Source organism: Somniosus microcephalus, chromosome 28 (genome assembly GCF_052327205.1).
Source record: "Somniosus microcephalus isolate GS21.2 chromosome 28, FLI_Smic_1.0, whole genome shotgun sequence".
In the NCBI taxonomy this organism is placed as follows: Eukaryota; Metazoa; Chordata; class Chondrichthyes; order Squaliformes; family Somniosidae; genus Somniosus; species Somniosus microcephalus.
In genome coordinates, this window is record NC_141014.1 from 38,897,828 (window position 1) to 38,916,565 (window position 18,738).

General features: G+C 48.3%; 1 long non-coding RNA gene across 1 annotated transcript; it reads left to right on the top strand.

Annotated features, from left to right (window-relative positions):
* The first annotated feature begins 487 nt into the window (after positions 1-487).
* On the top strand, positions 488-17,917 carry LOC147099631 (uncharacterized). The gene is made up of 3 exons (XR_015073916.1): positions 488-1,498; positions 10,344-10,601; positions 16,958-17,917. It is a non-coding gene; the product is annotated as an uncharacterized LOC147099631 (long non-coding RNA).
* Positions 17,918-18,738: the final 821 nt, after the last annotated feature.

Here is an 18,738-nt window from a genome sequence, read left to right on the forward strand (position 1 = left end):
TTCGTGCCACCCCCCCCCGATTTCAAGATTTTTAACCCCCCACACGCCTCCAATCCCGCCTCCACGGCCCAATGAAAATCCTGCCCTAAGAGACAAAAGGGAGGATGGTGCAAGGCAAAAGGAGGTGGTAATGGGACAAGTCAAGAAACAAAAGATGGCTCTAGATGAAGTGTAAATGGCGATGGTAGAATGATCGACAGCTGCCAGGTGAGAGAGAGAGAAAAAAATGGAAAAAAAAGATCGGGGCCGAGGTTATGGTCTGAAATTGTTGAACTCGATGTTGAGTCCAGAAGGCGGTAAAGTGCCTAATCGAAAGACGAGGTGCTGTTCCTCGAGCTTCATTGAGCTTCGTTGGAACAGTGTAAGAGGCCGAGGACCGAGAGGTCAGAGTGGGAGTGGAGCGGAGAATTAAAGTGACAGGCGACCGGAAGCTCCGGAGGGGGGTCACCGTATCCCTTACGGACTGAACGGAGGTGTTCCGCAAAGCGGTCACCCAGTCTGCGTTTGGTCTCCCCAGTGTAGAGGAGACCGCATGGTGAGCTGCGAATACAGTAAACTCAATCCAATCGAAAATAAATTCCAACTTGAGCTTGCTGGAGCCCCTCCAGCTGATTTGACAGGATTGTTTTGTATGGAATCTCTGACGCCATCTCTGCAGTGTTATCACTGAATAATTTGCAGTCCATATCAGGACAATATAAAGACTATATTACACACACGCACACACACACACACACACACATATATCTATATAATATTGCAGTTTTAATCCCTGGAAGGTTTTTTTTAAAGAACTGAATCATTTTTTGGGAGCTGGAGGAGGGAAGAGAGATTGAACTGATTTTTATTTGGTCGGGCCAGAATGTGACGGCGCACTCACACGTTTAAAAAAAAATAACTATATTTAGTTTATTTTGTTAAATTCTTGTCTGTATTGCAAGTGCAGTGAATATGTGCGTTCCCGAGTAATTGCAGCGATTGTATGGAGACAGCCGGTGTCACTGTCGGACACAAACTCAAGACTGGGAGCTTCACTCAATTCTCAAAGTCTGCAATCGCAGCAAGATTATTTGCTCTCTCTCTCTCTCTCTCCCTTGACTGTCTCTCTCTCTCTGCATTTTTCTTTCTCTCGCTCTTTTTGCACCTCGACTTGTGTTTATTTTGTCTCTTGTCTTTTAGCACTGTGTGTGTGTGTGTGTGTGTGTGTGTCCTTAAACAAAAAAAATCGTTCAACAGAAATGCCAATACACACACACACACACACACACATGCTGCCACCGAAACTAGCCTTGGTGTGAAGATAACAGGTTGAGAAGGATTTATTTTCCGAAGGCTACAGCAACAAGCAACAACAACAACAAAAATAATAATGTTTTTTGAGTCGTTCTCCCAAATGGACTGCAAGCAACCTTTCTCGTCCAGGCTCATCCCAGAGCAAGTCTGCTTTTACCAAACACAGCTGGAAATCTTGACCGTGTAAAAAGCCTTCAATGCTAAGGTAAGATCTTCTTCAGGGGCAAGACGCAGGGGAGCGGAAAACCGACTGCAATGGATAGATTAGAGAGAGGGAAAATCGATTATAAAACTTTTAGATGGCAGGTGTTGCTGGTGGCAATGGTCCCGCGTGAAATTGCCTCGTGAAACTCAACACTTCTGCTCCAGTTGAGAGATTTTTTTTCCCTTGTGGGACCATAAATACAGAACAGAGGTTTTTTTTTACAAAAAATCTAATCCAGTAATTAACCACCATTTAATTTGCATTGTTAGATCTGTTGAAGTTCCCACCAGAGACAACAAGGGGCTCGCAATTAGAACCTTGCTTATCATTGTCAATTAAACCCATCTCCAGATCCTTTCAAGCCAGCTTCTCCTACTGCCCCTGCAAATTATTTATTTGTCATTTTGACTGACCTGCGTTTGGAGGAACCCAACAGTACAGATTGCAAAAAAAAACCCATCTTCAAAGAGAAAGAGAGAGAAATTAGATTAATTCAGGATTATTTTGCAAAATTGCTAAGCAGGGGAAATAAATGATTATTTTTGGAGTTACTGCTCCTGAAGTGACGTTTATATTCAACTATGATTCACCAGACATCCTAAAGCCAAACCATTATATAACTGCATCCTTGTGTCATTTAACACACAACCTTGCAAAAAAGCATTAGAAACAGAAAGATTGGATTTTTAATATGTAAAACTTGACCCAGCGCCTCACGTTGTATGTTAATTAGGATAATTTAATTTAATTGTTTGTGTTATTGTCATATTGGGGGGAAGCGTGTGGGGTGATCTTATTGACGGAATGAATACAATTATTGTGACAATTGAGCATGCATGTTATCAGGTATGTCTGTGTATATATATTATATATAAATAAATATATAGGGGCTGGAGCCCAGATTTAAAGTGAAGGTTTACCATCAGCCTGTTGTGAATCCCAGCGACTTAAAGCTTGCACACTTTTTCCTGATCCATTTATATCTCTTAACAACATCCTGCCTTCTCCAGAGTGAGAGTGGGATAGAGGGGAACTGTCGGTTATTTTTCCCCCTGAAATGGTTCTTTTGCATAACCGCACTGCTCCCCCGCCATCATCCCCTGAGCTTTAATACAGCTTGCACCTCACAATTTTCTGAAGAGAGGGGTGGGAGGAGGGGGGGGGGGTACCTTTTATAGAGGTGCGTAAAGTGTTAAAGGAAATGGGAAAGGTTAATTCCGAGTCGGTGTTTCCAGCTGAAGCCACGACTGCAGGACGAGAGAGACAAACTGGGAAGGGGCAGGTTCAGGAGCGGATGGCTTCACCCGCGCTGATGAGTGTCTGGAACGGCCTCTGGGCAGGGGAAGTGTGGGCAAAGACACGGAAAGCATAAGAGGCAGCGAGACACTGTGGTGGGGAGATAGGCTGAAAGGCCTCCCTTTCCTTCGTGAGGACTGTGTCCCTTTTTAAATGTACTGGACCGAGATGGGCTGAATGGGGAAAAATACTGACTGCAGGTGCGACACTCAGTACTGATCCTGACGACAGATTTAACATCTTAAACTCTGGTTGGTATTTGTTTAACTTAAAAATTCATTAAAAAAAATCATTGTTCTCACTGGTTAGGGCAACAGTTTAACTATTTGGGGATGGTACGTGGGGGAGAGGTTATGACCCTGTGTCCCCCTCACCTCTTCCCTCAACCACCTGTGAGGCAACATTTTGAGCCGCAGGTGATGAGAAATGTGTATCCGGTGCTCTGAGCTCTCAGCAAGCTTCTGTTCTGTTCACATGTGTGTATCTGTACATCTTTCCCTCGTGACAGGGTCTGGTCCCAGTACTGGTGACCCACGGTGAAAACGCGACTTTGTTGAGAGTTGCCTCTCGCGTCCACTGTCAGCAGGTTGGGTGGCGAGGTGTCATGCTCTTCGACAACCCCATCCCACCACTACCGCCATCACCACAACCACTGTCACCGTCACCACCAACACCACCGCCGTCACTACTCCGTCCAATTCTCAAAGGAGTTTTTCCTTCTATTGCTTCATTTACTTTTTTTATTTGTTCCAATTTTGTGCACCTTCCTTAAGGACATCAGGGGAGGAGGGGTTATTCTAAGGTTCCCCGCTGCCCTCTGATCCCAGACAGTGAGTTTACAAAGCATATACGGCACAGAAACAGGCCATTCGGCCCAACCAGTCCATGCCGGCGTTTATGCTCCACTCGCGCCTTCTCCCGTCTTTCCTCATCTAACTCTATCAGCGTAACCCTCTATTCTCTTCTCCCTCATATGCTTGTCCAGCCTCCCCTTAAATGCATCGATACTATTCGCCTCAACCACTCCCTGTGGCAACAAGTTCCATATTCTCACCGCAAAAAAGCTTCTGAGTTCCCGATTGGATTTCTTGGTGACTATCTTATGTCAGCAGGTTTTGGTTATGACCGCGAACGGCCTCACAACTGCGCCAGTTCCTGGCTCGCCCGCGGAGCTCTTGACTCCACGCCAGGCCAGTTCTGCCACTGCACAGGTTGTGAAAGCTGCGACTCCCAACTGCTAACCGTAAAGTGCTCCAACACAGCTGCTGATTATTTCCTTGTAGCTGTTTATACTGCTGGCTGTGTGGCCCTTGTAATCGCTGTGTGATTACTACAGTCGCTCAGGAGGTGCTAGCCACATAGCGTTGCCTCCCGGTCCAAGCTGGAGAAATAGCTAAGCAGTCGGTGAGATTCCTCACCTTACACTCTACGAGTTACAATGCTGGTTTGCATGGGTGCGAGAGGGGACATATCACGCCAAAATTTATGTCCCTCTCACCCCACATCTTGGATTTGCCCCACTTAGCGTGTTCGGAAGGAACAGGTGACTCTCCACCACTGGGGTTTTCCTTGTGGAACATGGGAACACTGGAGCCGTAGTAGACCATTCGGTTAGATCATAGCTGATCTGTATCTTAACTCCATCTACCCATCTTGATTCCTTATCCCTTAATACTCTTACACGACAAAAATCTATCAATCTCAGTTTTGACATTTCCAATTGACCCCCAGCCTCAACAACTTTTCGGGGGAGAGAGATCCAGATTTCCACCCCACTTTGTGTGAAGAAGTGCTTCCTGACATCACCCCTGAATGGCCTGGCTCTAATTTTAAGGTTCTGCCCCCTTGTTCTGGACTCCCCCCACCAGAGGAAATAGTTTCTCTCGATCTACCCGATCAACTCCTTTAATCATCTTAAACCCCTCGATTAGATCACCCCTTAATCTTCTAAACTCAAGGGAATACAAGTCGCGTTTATTCAACCTGTCCTCCTGATTTAACCCTTTTAGCCCCCGGGGTATCGTTCTGGCGAATCTGCGCTGCTCCCCCTCCGAGGACAATAGCTGAGGTGCGGGGCCCGGAACTGAACTCAGTGACTCCAGGTGGGGTCTGACCAGAACTGGGTCTGTTGTAGACTAATTGATAGAGATTGATTGCTATGATGAGACATTAACTCCATTATCGTTGTGCCTTGTGACTACCAGGATGGTAGAAGGTGATCTCGAAGGGCCTGGGTCTTTCTCGCCCAGCAGTTCCTACGTTCGTGTTCACCCAACTCTTTACATGTAGCTGCCCCTCAGCTGGCTTTAGTTCGGAGGTTCCATTAGCATCAGAGATTTTTATTTCAGATCATAACCTCGGCCCCGATTATATTTTTATATATTTTTTATCCACACTTTCGGTTTGTGACTTTTCCTTTTTCTCTCTCCCACATGGCAGCTGTCTCTCACTCTGCCAGCGCATTTCACACTTCATCTAGAGCCATCCTTTGTCTCTTCACCTGTCCTATTACCATCTCGTCTCGCCTTGAATATCTCTTAATGTCTCCTCACCTCTCACAGACCTTCCCTTTTGTTCTTTCATCCCCTCCCCCATTTCCTAGCCCCCAAACTTGCCTTTTAATCTGTTTCATTTCCTGCTTTTTTCTCAGTTCTGACGAAGGGTTTCGACCCGAAACGTTAACTCTGTTTCTCTCCACGGATGTTGCCTGGCCTGCGGAGTTTTTCCGGCATTTTCTGTTGTTATTATTAGAGATTTTCTTCTGTTCTTTAACTGACTCCTCCCCGCCCCCCCCACCCCCCCCCATACCCCATACTGATCCCCAGTCCCTACACATCATGAATATTTAGATTACTTTATGAGAAGAGACCAAGCAGGCAAAGGTTTTATTATGTTATATCAGGGAGAAATGAAGAGTAAAGATTCAGTATACATGAGCAAAGGGAGGGAAGGCAAGATAAATCAAAGCATTGCGATTTAAGGCCAAGTTTGGGTTTTCTCATCTTACAAAGTGTACAAGGAAGGGAAGGCGAGAGAGAATTATACAGAACTGTTCCAGTTTTAGAGTACGGGCATTTAGATCCCTTGCATTTTTTCATTCAATTCCTGGGGGAATTGAAGGTTATGATTCCCAAGAGTATATCCCCCCTGGAATGTATACGAGACCCTATGGCATACCCACCACGTGTATATCTGGCCCCGGGTGTATATCGGCCCCTTGTGTATATCCAGGGGAAGAGCTGAACATGACTATAGAATAATACAATGTGAATCGTGGTGTTCGAGGCTGTTTCAGCTCATTTACTGATACCCTCGAGACTGCCACTTCCCCAGGGGGTGCTCCAAAGCCCCAGGGTGTGAGCTCATCCCTGCGTTACCTCTCCCTCCTCGCTCTGTCTCGTTCCTACGGTCACTCTCTCTCTCATTGTTTCTATCTTCCTTGCGACGCAGAGTAATCAATGAAAAAAAAAGAAATCACCCTTTTGTATGATTTATCCTGCCTCCCCTCGTACTCTTCTCAGCCTTGATGCAGTCTTGCCTTTGCTCCTGGCGCCTCGCTAGCCGAACTTAAAATAAAAACCCAAAATGAGCACTTAGCAAATCGCGACAGCTGTTCAGCCGAGAAGGGAGGAACACCGAGAGATCCTGAGGTGTTGGGTGTTTTGATTCTGAAAACGACTCCCCTTAATCCATCTATTTGGAACCCCGTTGGTGTTAGAGTTGTGTTCCTAAATTACAGCTAGGTTTGATCTGTGTGTGTCCCTTCTATCATGTTTCAGGCTCTTGCATTCCAGAGGCAAGGCTGAGGAAGGGAGTTTTGCCACCTCAATATTTGAACTTGTGCGAAAATAAATTGTTATTTATTTCGAGCAGAATAGTCACAGACAGCGCCCCTCCCCTTCCCCCAACAACAACTTGCATTTACACAGCGCCTTTAATGTAGTAAAACGTTCCAAGGTGCTTCACAGGAGCGATTATCAAACAAAATTTGACACCGAGCCACATAAGGAGATATTAGGACAGGTGACCAAAAGCTTAGGTCGGTCGTAAGGAGCGTCTTAAAGGAGGAGAGAGAGGCGGGGAGGTTTAGGGAGGGAATTCCAGAGCTCAGGGTCCAGGCAGCTGAAGGCACGGCCGCCAATGGTGGAGCGATTAAAATCGAGGCTGCTCAAGAGGCCAGAATTAGAGGAGCGCAGAGATCTCGGGGGGTTGTGGGGCTGGAGGAGATTGCAGAGATAGGGAGGGGGAGAGGAGGCCATGGAGGGATTTGAAAACAAGGATGAGAATTTTGAAATCGAGGTGTTGCCGGACCGGGAGCCAATGTAGGTCAGTGAGCACAGGGGGTGATGGGTGAATGGGGCTCGGTGTGAGTTAGGACACGGGGCAGTGAGCACAGGGGGTGATGGGTGAACGGGACTTGGTGTGAGTTAGGACACGGGGCAGTGAGCACAGGGAGTGATGGGTGAACGGGACTTGGTGCGAGTTAGGACACGGGGCAGTGAGCACAGGGGGTGATGGGTGAACGGGACTGGGTGTGAGTTAGGACACGGGGCAGTGAGCACAGGGGGTGATGGGTGAACGGGACTGGGTGTGAGTTAGGACACGGGGCAGTGAGCACAGCGGGTGATGGGTGAACGGGACTGGGTGTGAGTTAGGACACGGGGCAGTGAGCACAGGGGGTGATGGGTGAACGGGACTGGGTGCGAGTTAGGACACGGGGCAGTGAGCACAGGGGGTGATGGGTGAACGGGACTGGGTGTGAGTTAGGACACGGGGCAGTGAGCACAGGGGGTGATGGGTGAACGGGACTGGGTGTGAGTTAGGACACGGGGCAGTGAGCACAGGGGGTGATGGGTGAACGGGACTGGGTGTGAGTTAGGACACGGGGCAGTGAGCACAGGGGGTGATGGGCGAACGGGACTTGGTGCGAGTTAGGACACGGGGCAGCCGAGATTTGGATGAGCTCAAGTTTACGTAGGGTGGAATGTGGGAGGCCAGGAGTGTGTTGGAACAGTCAAATCTAGAGGTAACAAAGGCATGGATGAGGGTTTCAGCAGCGGATGAGCTGAGGCAAGGGCGGAGACGGGCAGTGTTATAGCCAGCTCAAGTGGTGTCAGCTAGGTACAACAAAAAATACATTAAATAATAAAGTGAAGGTTTCCTGGCTAAGTCTATAAGTTGAGCACATTATCTATGCTGACACTCGAGTGCAATCTCCGCTGCACTGTCGGAGGGGCACTACTGAGGGAGCTCTGCACTGTCGGAGGGGCAGTACTGTCGGAGGGGCAGTATTGAGGGAGTGCTGCACTGTCGGAGGGGCAGTACTGAGGGAGCGCTGCACTGTCGGACTGGCAGTACTGAGGGAGCGCCGCGCTGTCGGAGGGGCAGAACTGAGGGAGCGCCGCACTGTCGGAGGGGCAGTACTGAGGGAGTGCTGCACTGTCGGAGGGGCAGTACTGAGGGAGTGCTGCACTGTCGGAGGGGCAGTACTGAGCGAGCGCCGCACTGTTGGAGGGGCAGTACTGAGGGAGTGCTGCACTGTCGGAGGGGCAGTACTGAGGGAGCACTGCACTGTCGGAGGGGCAGTACTGAGGGAGGGCCGCACTCTCATAGGGGCAGTACTGAGGGAGCACTGCACTGTCGGAGGGGCAGTACTGAGGGAGTGCTGCACTGTCGGAGGGGCAGTACTGAGGGAGCGCTGCACTCTCATCGGGGCAGTATTGAGGGAGCGCTGCACTGTCGGAGGGGCAGTACTGAGGGAGCTCTGCCCTGTCGGAGGGACAGTACTGAGGGAGCTCTGCACTGTCGGAGGGGCAGTACTGAGGGAGCGCTGCACTGTCGGAGGGGCAGTACTGAGGGAGCGCCGCACTCTCATCGGGGCAGTACTGAGGGAGCGCTGCACTGTCGGAGGGGCAGTACTGAGGGAGCTCTGCACTGTTGGAGGGACAGTACTGAGGGAGCTCTGCACTGTTGGAGGGGCAGTACTGAGGGAGCTCTGCACTGTCGGAGGGGCAGTTCTGAGGGAGTGCTGCACTGTTGGAGGGGCAGTACTGAGGGAGCGCCGATCTGTTGGAGGGGCAGTACTGAGGGAGCGCTGCACTGTCGGAGGGGCAGTACTGAGGGAGTGCTGCACTGCGGAGGGGCAGTACTGAGGGAGTGCTGCACTGTCGGAGGGGCAGTACTGAGGGAGTGCTGCACTGTCGGAGGGGCAGTACTAAGGGAGTGCTGCACTGTTGGAGGGGCAGTACTGAGGGAGCGCCGATCTGTCGGAGGGGCAGTACTGAGGAAGTGCTGCACTGTTGAAGGGGCAGTAAGGAGGGAGCACCGATCTGTTGGAGGGGCAGTGCTGAGGGAGTGCTGCACTGTCGGAGGGGCAGTACTGAGGGAGTGCTGCACTGTCGGAGGGGCAGTACTGAGGGAGCGCCGCACTGTTGGAGGGGCAGTACTGAGGGAGTGCTGCACTGTCAGAGGGGCAGTACTGAGGGAGCACTGCACTGTCGGAGGGGCAGTACAGAGGGAGTGCCGCACTCTCATAGGGGCAGTACTGAGGGAGCGCCGCACTGTCAGAGGGGCAGTACTGAGGGAGCACTGCACTGTCGGAGGGGCAGTACAGAGGGAGTGCCGCACTCTCATAGGGGCAGTACTGAGGGAGCGCCGCACTGTCGGAGGGGCAGTACTGAGGGAGCGCCGCACTGTCGACACGCAACGTGTTTTCATTGGAATCTGTTTGCATGTTTTCTGGTCCGGAGTAGTTCGTTACGTTGTCCACTTTGATTCTGTGTTTCTCTCCCCTCCTGTTCTTCACCCACCTGGCCTGAAACCTGCAGCCAGGAGGGATGTGTGTATGGCTTATCCCTGGCCCCTGGATACACCTTCTTTTTCCACTTGTATGTGATACTGGGATTACCTTAATGTAATGGACAGAGTGACTTTTTTTATTCGTTCACGGGATTTAGGCGTCGCTGGCAAGGCCAGCATTTATTGCCCATCCCTAATCGCCTGTGAGAAGGTGGTGGTGAGCCGCCGCAGTCCGTGTGGTGACTGTCGTTGTGGTTTGGTATAACCGAGTAGCTCGCTGGGCCATTTCAGTGGAGCTGTTAAGAGTCAACCACATTGCTGTGGGTATGGAGTCACATGTAGGCCAGACCGGGTAAGGGCAGCAGATTTCCTTCCCTAAAGGACATTAGTGAACCAGATGGGTTTTTAACGATGTAGTTTCATGGTCACCATTACTGATATTAGCTTTCTTTTCTAGATTTATTTAATTAACTGAATTTAAATTCCCCAGCTGCCGTGGTGGGATTTGAACTTATGTCTCATTTGCTCGTCCAGTAACATGGCCGTTCCCGTTAGTTATCACTAACGTCGCACAGCATGTACAGAACCTTGATTCGACCACACTTAGAGTACTGGGTACCAAGGGGAAACGTTGCTGTTCCAACCCACTGTATAACCTGATCCTCCCATGTTGTAACCATTCTCCACTTTGACCAGATTTCTCCCCCTACCCTTTAACCGTGCTCTTATCATTTTCCTTCTCTCCCACCAGGATTTCTTCAGGCTTGCCAATATGGCCAAGGACATGCCTCCTCATTGGAATAAAGGGCCGCAGTCATCTACCGCTGGGATATTACACTCCGACACGGAGGACACAGGGATTACGGAGAACACCGCACAGTCAGGCGAGGAGATCCCGGCCGCCGAGCTCACGCTGGAGCCGGATGATGAGGTGCCCGACCCAGAGCTGGCCCCAGTGGTCTTCTTCTGGTTCAAACAGACCACCCGCCCTCGATGCTGGTGCATTAAGGTAGTGTGTAACCCATATCCTTTACTACTGAGCTACCCCCGGACACACAGTGATACTATTCAGCTTTAGAGCCTTGCCCCTGTGAGACCACCTCAAACAAGGCACCGTTTAGACGCTGACTTGGAAATGTCGACCTATGCAAGTATCAACCACTCTGGGGTTAATGACATTTGGAAGATTGATTGAAAGTGAGGAACTGTGAAAGTCGGATAGCCAGGTGGTGAAGGATAGAATACTCGAGCCTAGCCTTTAGTTGCTTATGAGCTTTTATTTACAGACCGTGTATCCCCAAGACAAGCGTGCAACCCTTCTCCAGCCTACTCCTGTATGTATGAGCAATGTTCTCTGTAAGCTCTGTGGTTGTGCAATGCTCTGCGCAGACGACTTGCCAGCTTTTTAGTGAGAAAAACCGGACGTGCGCGGTATTTGGAATGGCCCGCGTAGCCCCTTAAAGGGACCGTGCGGCGCCAAACAAAATGACAGGGAACGCTGCATATGAGAGTCCCCGATTAATCCCCAACACCTGAAGACAATTAATACCCAATTGCTGTACACCACTTTAATATCATTAACAGGAACTGCACGGGTGATGTTCCAGGTGACATGTGCATTGACTGTCACTGAGCTGGGCAGGCACCCAACCAAGTTTGGAAAGCGTAGAAGTCGGGGATAGGTGACACCACGTTCGGATTTGGAAAGCTTCTAGGCGGCAGGAGGAAAAGGGAGGAGGTGTGAGGAGTTCCACCCTTTGAGGTCCTGGGAAAGAATGAATTAGAATAGACGACAAGCCTTGATCCCAGCACAGTGAGAATGCACTGAGGAGGAAGAGTACGCAGAACGGAATATTTGGGGCTTAGAGGCAGCAAGAAGATCGAGTTGCGAGAAGCACTGACCATAGCAGTATCAATAAAACATTAGAAGGAGAGTTACACATAGTGAGGCCAGGTGTGCGAGTGGCACTGCCTATCAGATGGCCAGCTTCTTGTAAAACCCTTCTAGAAAAGCCTCCTCAAAATCTTGGAGCATAATTCAAGTCTTAGATGGACTTTGGCTTCAGAGAGAGATAAACATTGTTGATTAAATTCCTCAATTTATCTTCACTTTCTCTTCCTTCTACTATCTGAGCACTTTAAGAAACCCAAGCTTGGAATCACCTAACCCATTACTCCGTGACTTACTTGAGCTTCTCCTCTTGTCAGCCTAGCTGCTGTCTGCAGCCTGGACCATGGCCGTTTACCTAGATTGCCCAGTTTTTCAAAAAAAGGGCCCCCTTTATGAGGCTGGGTATTGCAGTGGGCTCTGGATGCACAGAAAGAGCTCACAGATGTAACAAGTGTCGTTGGACTTGTTGGGGGTCAATTTTCATCCTAGGCTGTAATTCAATGGATTGGCCATTGTGGAACCCACACCACCCGCTCACCCCCCCCCCCCCCCGATTTTCATTCCATTCCATCGATCGTTGGGGCTCTGTCGAGTTCAATGGAATGAAAATCCACTCCATCAAATGCATCTAGTCCAGGTACTGAAGTCCAAAATTCATCCCATTGTCAGTCTGTGGCAGCAATTTGAAGGGCTGGGCCACTGGATTCCGTTCAAAGTTTATCCCATGCTCATGGAAGTCAATACCAGGACCCAGTTAGAATTACATCGAATGTACAGCACAGAAACAGGCCATTCGGCCCAACTGGTCCGTGCTGGTGTTTCTGCTCCACACAAGCCTCCTCCCACCCCTCTTCATCTCACCCCATCACCACAACCTTCTATTCCTTTCTCCCTCGTGTGTTTATCCAGCCTCCCCTTAAATGTATCTCCACTATTCGCCTCAACCACTCCCTGAGGTAGCGAGTTCCACATTCTCACCACTCTCTGGGTAAAGAAGTTTCTCCTGAATTCCCCATTGGATTTATTGTGGAGTATTTTAAGCCAACACTCGACACAAGGTTTTAGATCGATAGTCAAGTTGTCTTTATTACACCGGTGGGGAGACAGTCTGTTCTGTCTTAGCCAGACTTTTCCAAATTGGTGCAGCAAACACTACATTTTTATACATTACAACACATGTCAAAATTAATTCCTGCCACCTGATTGGACCTTGGCCCGCATGCATCTTCACTGATTGGTTGCCTATGCCGCGTTACATTAAAGTACCCGCCTTTATTATCGGCCATTATCCCCCAAGCTGTTATTGCACCTATGACCTTTGTTTATGCCGAATGGGGTCTCATCAACATTGTACTTCTGACTCATTGTCCTCCCTTCCTGCCTCTCTAGGCCTCTTTACTTCCAACCCATTGTTTTACTTTCCTGCCAGAACAGAACTTACATCCTCTAGGCCTCTTATGGTTCCACGTTATACAGTTTGCAGTCATCAGTCATTGAAAATCGACACGTCATTCTTAGGTTATCTCAACTGCCAGTTCAGCAACTTAGAAAAAGCTTACTACTGCAAAGGCCTATTAGATTATTGTCTTTATTACACCATTCAGTGAAACTGCCAGCGATGTCAGTTTAACTCTTTCCCCCCTGCAGATTTATTAGTGATTATCTTATATTTATGGCCCCTAGTTTTGGACTCCCCACAAGTGGAAACATTTTCTCTATGTCTACCCTTTCAAACCACTTCATCATTCTAAAGACCTCGGTCTTCTCCTTTTCCAGAGAAAAGAGCCCCAGCCTGTTCAGCCTTTCCTGATAGTTATAATCTCACAGTTCTGATACCATCTTTGTAAGTCTTTTCTGCACCTTCTCCAGTGCCTCTATGTCCTTTTTTATAATATGGAGACCAGAACTGATCACAGTACTCCAAGTGTGGTCTAACCAAGGTTCTATATATGCTTAGCATAACTTCTCTGCTTTTCAATTCTATCCCTCGCGAAATTAACCTCAGTGCTTGGTTTGCTTTTTTTATGGGCTTATTAACCTGCTTTACTACTTTTAGTGATTCAGGTATCAGTACTAGATCTCTTTGCTCCTCTACCCCATTTAGACTTATTTTCCAAGGAGTATGTGGCTTCCTTACTCTTCCTACCAGAATGCATCATCTCACACGTACCTACATTGGAACTAATTTACCAATTACATGTCCATCCTGCAAGTTTAATAGAATAGCTTTTTCTTTAACATAAGAACACAAGAAACAGGAGCAGGAGTTGGGCATACGGCCCCTCGAGCCTGCTCTGACATTCAATAAGATCATGGCTGATCTTCTACCTCAACTCCACTATCCTGCCCGATCCCCATATCCCTTGATTCCCTTAATATTCAAAAATCTATCGATCTCAGCCTTGAATATACTCAACGACTGAGCCTCCACAGCCCTCTGGGGTAGAGAATTCCAAAGATTCACCAACCTCTGAGTGAAGAAATTTCTCCTCATCTCAGTCCTAAATGGCCGACCCCTTATTCTGAGACTGTGACCCCTGGTTCTCGACTCCCCAGCCAGGGGAAACATCCTCCCTGCATCTACCCTGTCAAGACCTGTAAGAATTTTGTATGTTTCAATGAGATCACCTCTCATTCTTCTAAACTCTAGAGAATATAGGCCTAGTCTACTCAATCTCTCCTCATAGGACAATCCCCCCATCCCAGGAATCGGTCTGGTGAACCTTCGTCGCACTCCCTCTATGGTAAGTATATCCTTCCTTCGGTAAATAGGCCAAAACTGTACACAATACTCCAGGTGTGGTCTCACCAGGGCCCTATATAATTGCAGTAAGACGACCACGTCCTTAATAATAGATTCTAGCATTTTCCCTACTACTGATGTCAGGCTAACTGGTCTGTAATTCCCTATTTTCTCTCTCCCTCCTTTCTTAAATAGTGGGGTTACATTTGGTACCTTCCAATCCACGGGAACCGTTCTAGAAACTGTGGAATTTTGGAAGATGACAACCAATGCATCCACTATCTCTATAGCCACCTCTTTCAAAACCCTAGGATGTAGGCCATCAGGTTCAGGGGATTTTTTGGCTTTCAGCCCTATTAATTTCTCCAGTACTATTTTTTTTACTAATTCTAATTTCTTTAGTTCTTCATTCTCGCTAGACCCTTGGTTCTCCATTATTTCCGGGAGGTTTTTTGCCTCTTCTTCCATGAAGACAGACACAAAGGCTGCGATTTTGCAAATGGATGTGGCTTGGGAGCGGGTCAGCTGGTTTCCGGGTTCCAGTCCCGCCCCCAACAGCATCCGGCCAACGGATGTGATTTTCCCTTGATTGACATTGTTAACCCCACCCTGCGGGCTTGCCGGCCAATTAAGAGGAAGCCGGTCAGATGACGTCATTTGATGACGCGTCACCTGCCGGTTTTCTTAAAGGGACCACGCACAATTTTTTTTGACAGCTCATTTCTCAGTATTTGACAGCATTGAGGTAAAGAGACAAACACTGACAATCACGGTACAAAGGTGAGCCCTTGCACCCAAGCTCTCCAGTGACTCCCTCCTTAGGCTGAAACAGATGGCAGCTGCAGGCGAGATTACAGAAGCAATCTGTCACCGGTGAGAGAGGTTCTCCCAATGAGGTGGGACTAGACATCGAATTCAAAGCTTGTTACCTACAGAAAAGTGTAAATGCATTAAAAATGATTTTCCCAACATTTTCTTACCTCTGAAACTCACCAGTGCACCATTGGATCCTTCACACCACTTCTGCAGCTGTCATCAATGCAGAAACATTACAGCAGACTCACAACACGCCACACTTACCCTGGCATGCTGTTCGGACTTTGGGAAACCTGAGGCAGAAGCGGCAAATCGGGGACCTGACACTTGGGAAGATTGATTGGAGGCGGCTTCCTACCTGCTGTCTTTGCGATTTTTGACAGCAGTCCCACCTCTAAACCCGACCTCTGAACGCCGGCAAAATCCAGCCCAATGTATTTGTTTAATTTCTCTGCCATTTCTTTATTATAATTTCTCCTGTCTCAGCCTGTAAGGGATCTACATTTACTTTCGCTAATCTTTTCCTTTTTACATACCTATAGAAGCTTTTGCAGTCTGTTTTTATGTCTCTCGCTAGTTTACTCTCATATTCTACTTTCCTTGTCTTTATCAATTTCTTGGATCCTCCTTTGCTGAATTCTATAATTCTCCCAATCCTCAGGTTACTGCTCTTTTTGGCAAAATTATAAGCCTCTTCCTTTGATCTAATAATATCTTAAACTTCTCTTGTTAGCCACGGTTGGACCATTTTCCTGTGGGATTTTTGTGCTTTAAAGGAATGTATATTTGTTGTAAATTATGTATTAATTCTTTAAATGCTAGCCATTACTTGTCTATCATCATACCTTTTAATGTAATTTCCCAATCTACCTTAGCCAACTCACCCCTCATACCTACGTAGTTTGCTTTGTTTAGATTTAAGACCCTAGTTTCGAATTTAACTAAATCGCTTTCGAACTTAATGTAAAATTCTATCATATTATGGCTTCCAGTTTTCAAATCCCTCCATGGCCCTCACCCCCTCCCTATCTCTGTAACCTCCTCCAGCCCTACAACCCCCCGAGACATCTGCGCTCCTCCAATTCTGCCCTCTTGAGCATCCCTGATTATAATCGCTCAACCTTTGGTGGCCGTGCCTTCTGTTGCCTGGGCCCTAAGCTCTGGAATTGCCTGCCTAAACCTCTCTGCCTCTCTCTCCTCCTTTAAGATGCTCATTAAAACCTACCTCTTTGACCGGAGTGGGCCTTTGGCGTAGCGGTAGCATCCCCGCCGCTGGGCCAGAAGGTGTAGGGTTTCGAACCCCGCTCCAGACAGTCCCGCCAAGTGGAGTCGGAGCTCCGGCTATAAATTCTGGGTTGACATCCAGCGGGATACTTGCGTCCGTGGGTGTGGGTGGCCCCCCCCCTCGTATGGGTTGTGGGAGCCCGTAAAACCCTCCCGCCATGGGACTAACCACCCTAATGGCTGGTATGAAGATGGTTACGGTCACAGAAGGAGCGTTAATCGCGGCCAGAAATCCTTCCACCACTTCATACAGTTCCCCAAAGGGAACAGTGTGAAGACACGTACGACGACGACCTCTTTGACCAAGCTTTTGGTCATCTGCCCTAATTTATCCTTATGTGGATCGGTGTCAAATCTTTTGTCTTAAAATATTCCCGTGCAGCGCCTTGGGACGTTTTACTACGTTAAAGGCGCTATATAAATACAAGTTGTTGTTGTTGTTATGGTCACTCTTCTCTAAAGGCCCCTTTACTGCATGACAGATGGATTAATTATTTTGAGAAATGAGGTTCTGGCACGCTTTTCGCAAGTGGAATTTGATTTATTTAGCAACAAAGGAATTTGGAGTTTGATTGCTGGCTGCTTGATGGGTTTTGTGTGCTTGATGTAGTCGCTTTCTTTGTCTTTAAAGGCGCTCATTGGGAGAGGGAGCCTTAACAAGCGAAAGGTCCTGATTGCAAGAGAATGAACACAATTCAGGCTGCTGTCAATGCTTCTCCAAGCTGCTCAGGACATTGTTTTGGACAGTCCTTATCTACACTCAGCCAGCAGTTGCTGTCGGGTTCCCAACTTTGGCTGGATGCATTCCTGGAAGTATCCTCGCATGACCTCCTGTCCCTAACTTCTCCGCCCTGTAAAACAGCCCTTTCCCCTCATCTCCAACACAGGAAACTCTCGTTTAAACGGCACCTAAATATCCGGAATTCTCTATTAACCGGCAAAATTCTCACTCCGAAAACAACACCTCAATAACCGGCAATGTTAATGTGTCCGAGTCCGAGTCCGAGTCTCCGGCGGTGGCCGAGTTAGTCATTGGGGGGTAGTTCTCCAAACAGCTACTACTCGGCTTCTTGGCGCTGTCGGAGGTCGGAACGCCTCAATATCAGGAGTCTGAACCTCCCGCGCTGCCGGCAATCTCTTCTGATCCGCCATTTTACAGGGGTACTGTGTGTCTCCCACGCTGCTGGTAGTCATTGCATTGCATTACCCTCAACTGGCAGTACTGTACTTAATCAAGCATCTTCCACCATCCATTTAACACCGCATTCTGTAGGTGAGTACCCAATTACTGTATACTGCACATTGCTTGATTTTTTTAATTTTTCTTTGTTAAAAATAGCCTTGGTAGATAACCCTCTCCGTCATCCGGAATTTTTGATCAACCGGCAACATCCCGGTCCCGTCGGTGCCGGATACCAAAGAGTTTCCTGTATATTGATAACTAATAAATGAAAGTGATCAAAGAAATTGGGAAAAAACTCTTTTTTTTCTTTAACACCCCATCATTCTTCTCCTGAGCTTTTGCTCTCGGCAGTGTCCCGGACATTAATCTTCAATTCCCGGAGACACCAGGGCAAGCCTGTAAGCGTTGGCAGACCCTACACCGCTCTCCTGTTAAGCCCAGCTCGTACCCAGCGCCAGGTCAGTCAGTGGAAGCGCAAACGACACACCGTGGGAGGAGGGGGGGGGGCGGCGGTGCTAGAAATCTGAAATAGAAACAGAAAATGCTGAGAACACTCAGCAGGTCGGGCAGTATCTGCTGGAGCGAGAGACAGGGACAGGTCGATGACCTTTCGTCAGAAATTAAGAGATGAACAGCTTTTAAAGAAGTGTAGAGCCAGGGGAAATTCACTAGAGTTTAGAAGAATGAGAGGGGATCTCATTGAAACATATAAGATACTGAGCGGGCTCGACAGGGTAGATGCAGAGAGGATGTTTCCCCTCGTGGGGGAATCTAGAACTTGGGGGCATAGTTTCAGAATAAAGGGTCGTCCTTTTAGAACTGCGATGAGGAGGAATTTCTTCTCTGAGGGTCGTAAATCTGTGGAATTCTCTGCCCCAGAGAGCTGTGGAGGCTGGGTCATTGAATATATTCAAGGTGGAGACAGACAGATTTTTGCAAGATAAGGGAGTGAAGGGTTATGGGGAGCGGGCGGGGAATTGGCTTTGAGCCCAGGATCAGCCATGATCTTATTGAACGGCGGAGCAGGCTCGAGGGGCCAAGTGACCAACTCCTGCTCCGATTTCTCATGTTCTTATGTTCTTATGAAACGTATAAAATTCTGACCGGGCTAGACAGACTGGATGCAGGGAGGATGTTTCCCCTGGCTGGGGGGTCTAGAACGAGGGGTCACAGTCTCAGGATACGGGGTAGGACATTTAGGACAGAGATGAGGAGAAATGTCTTCACTC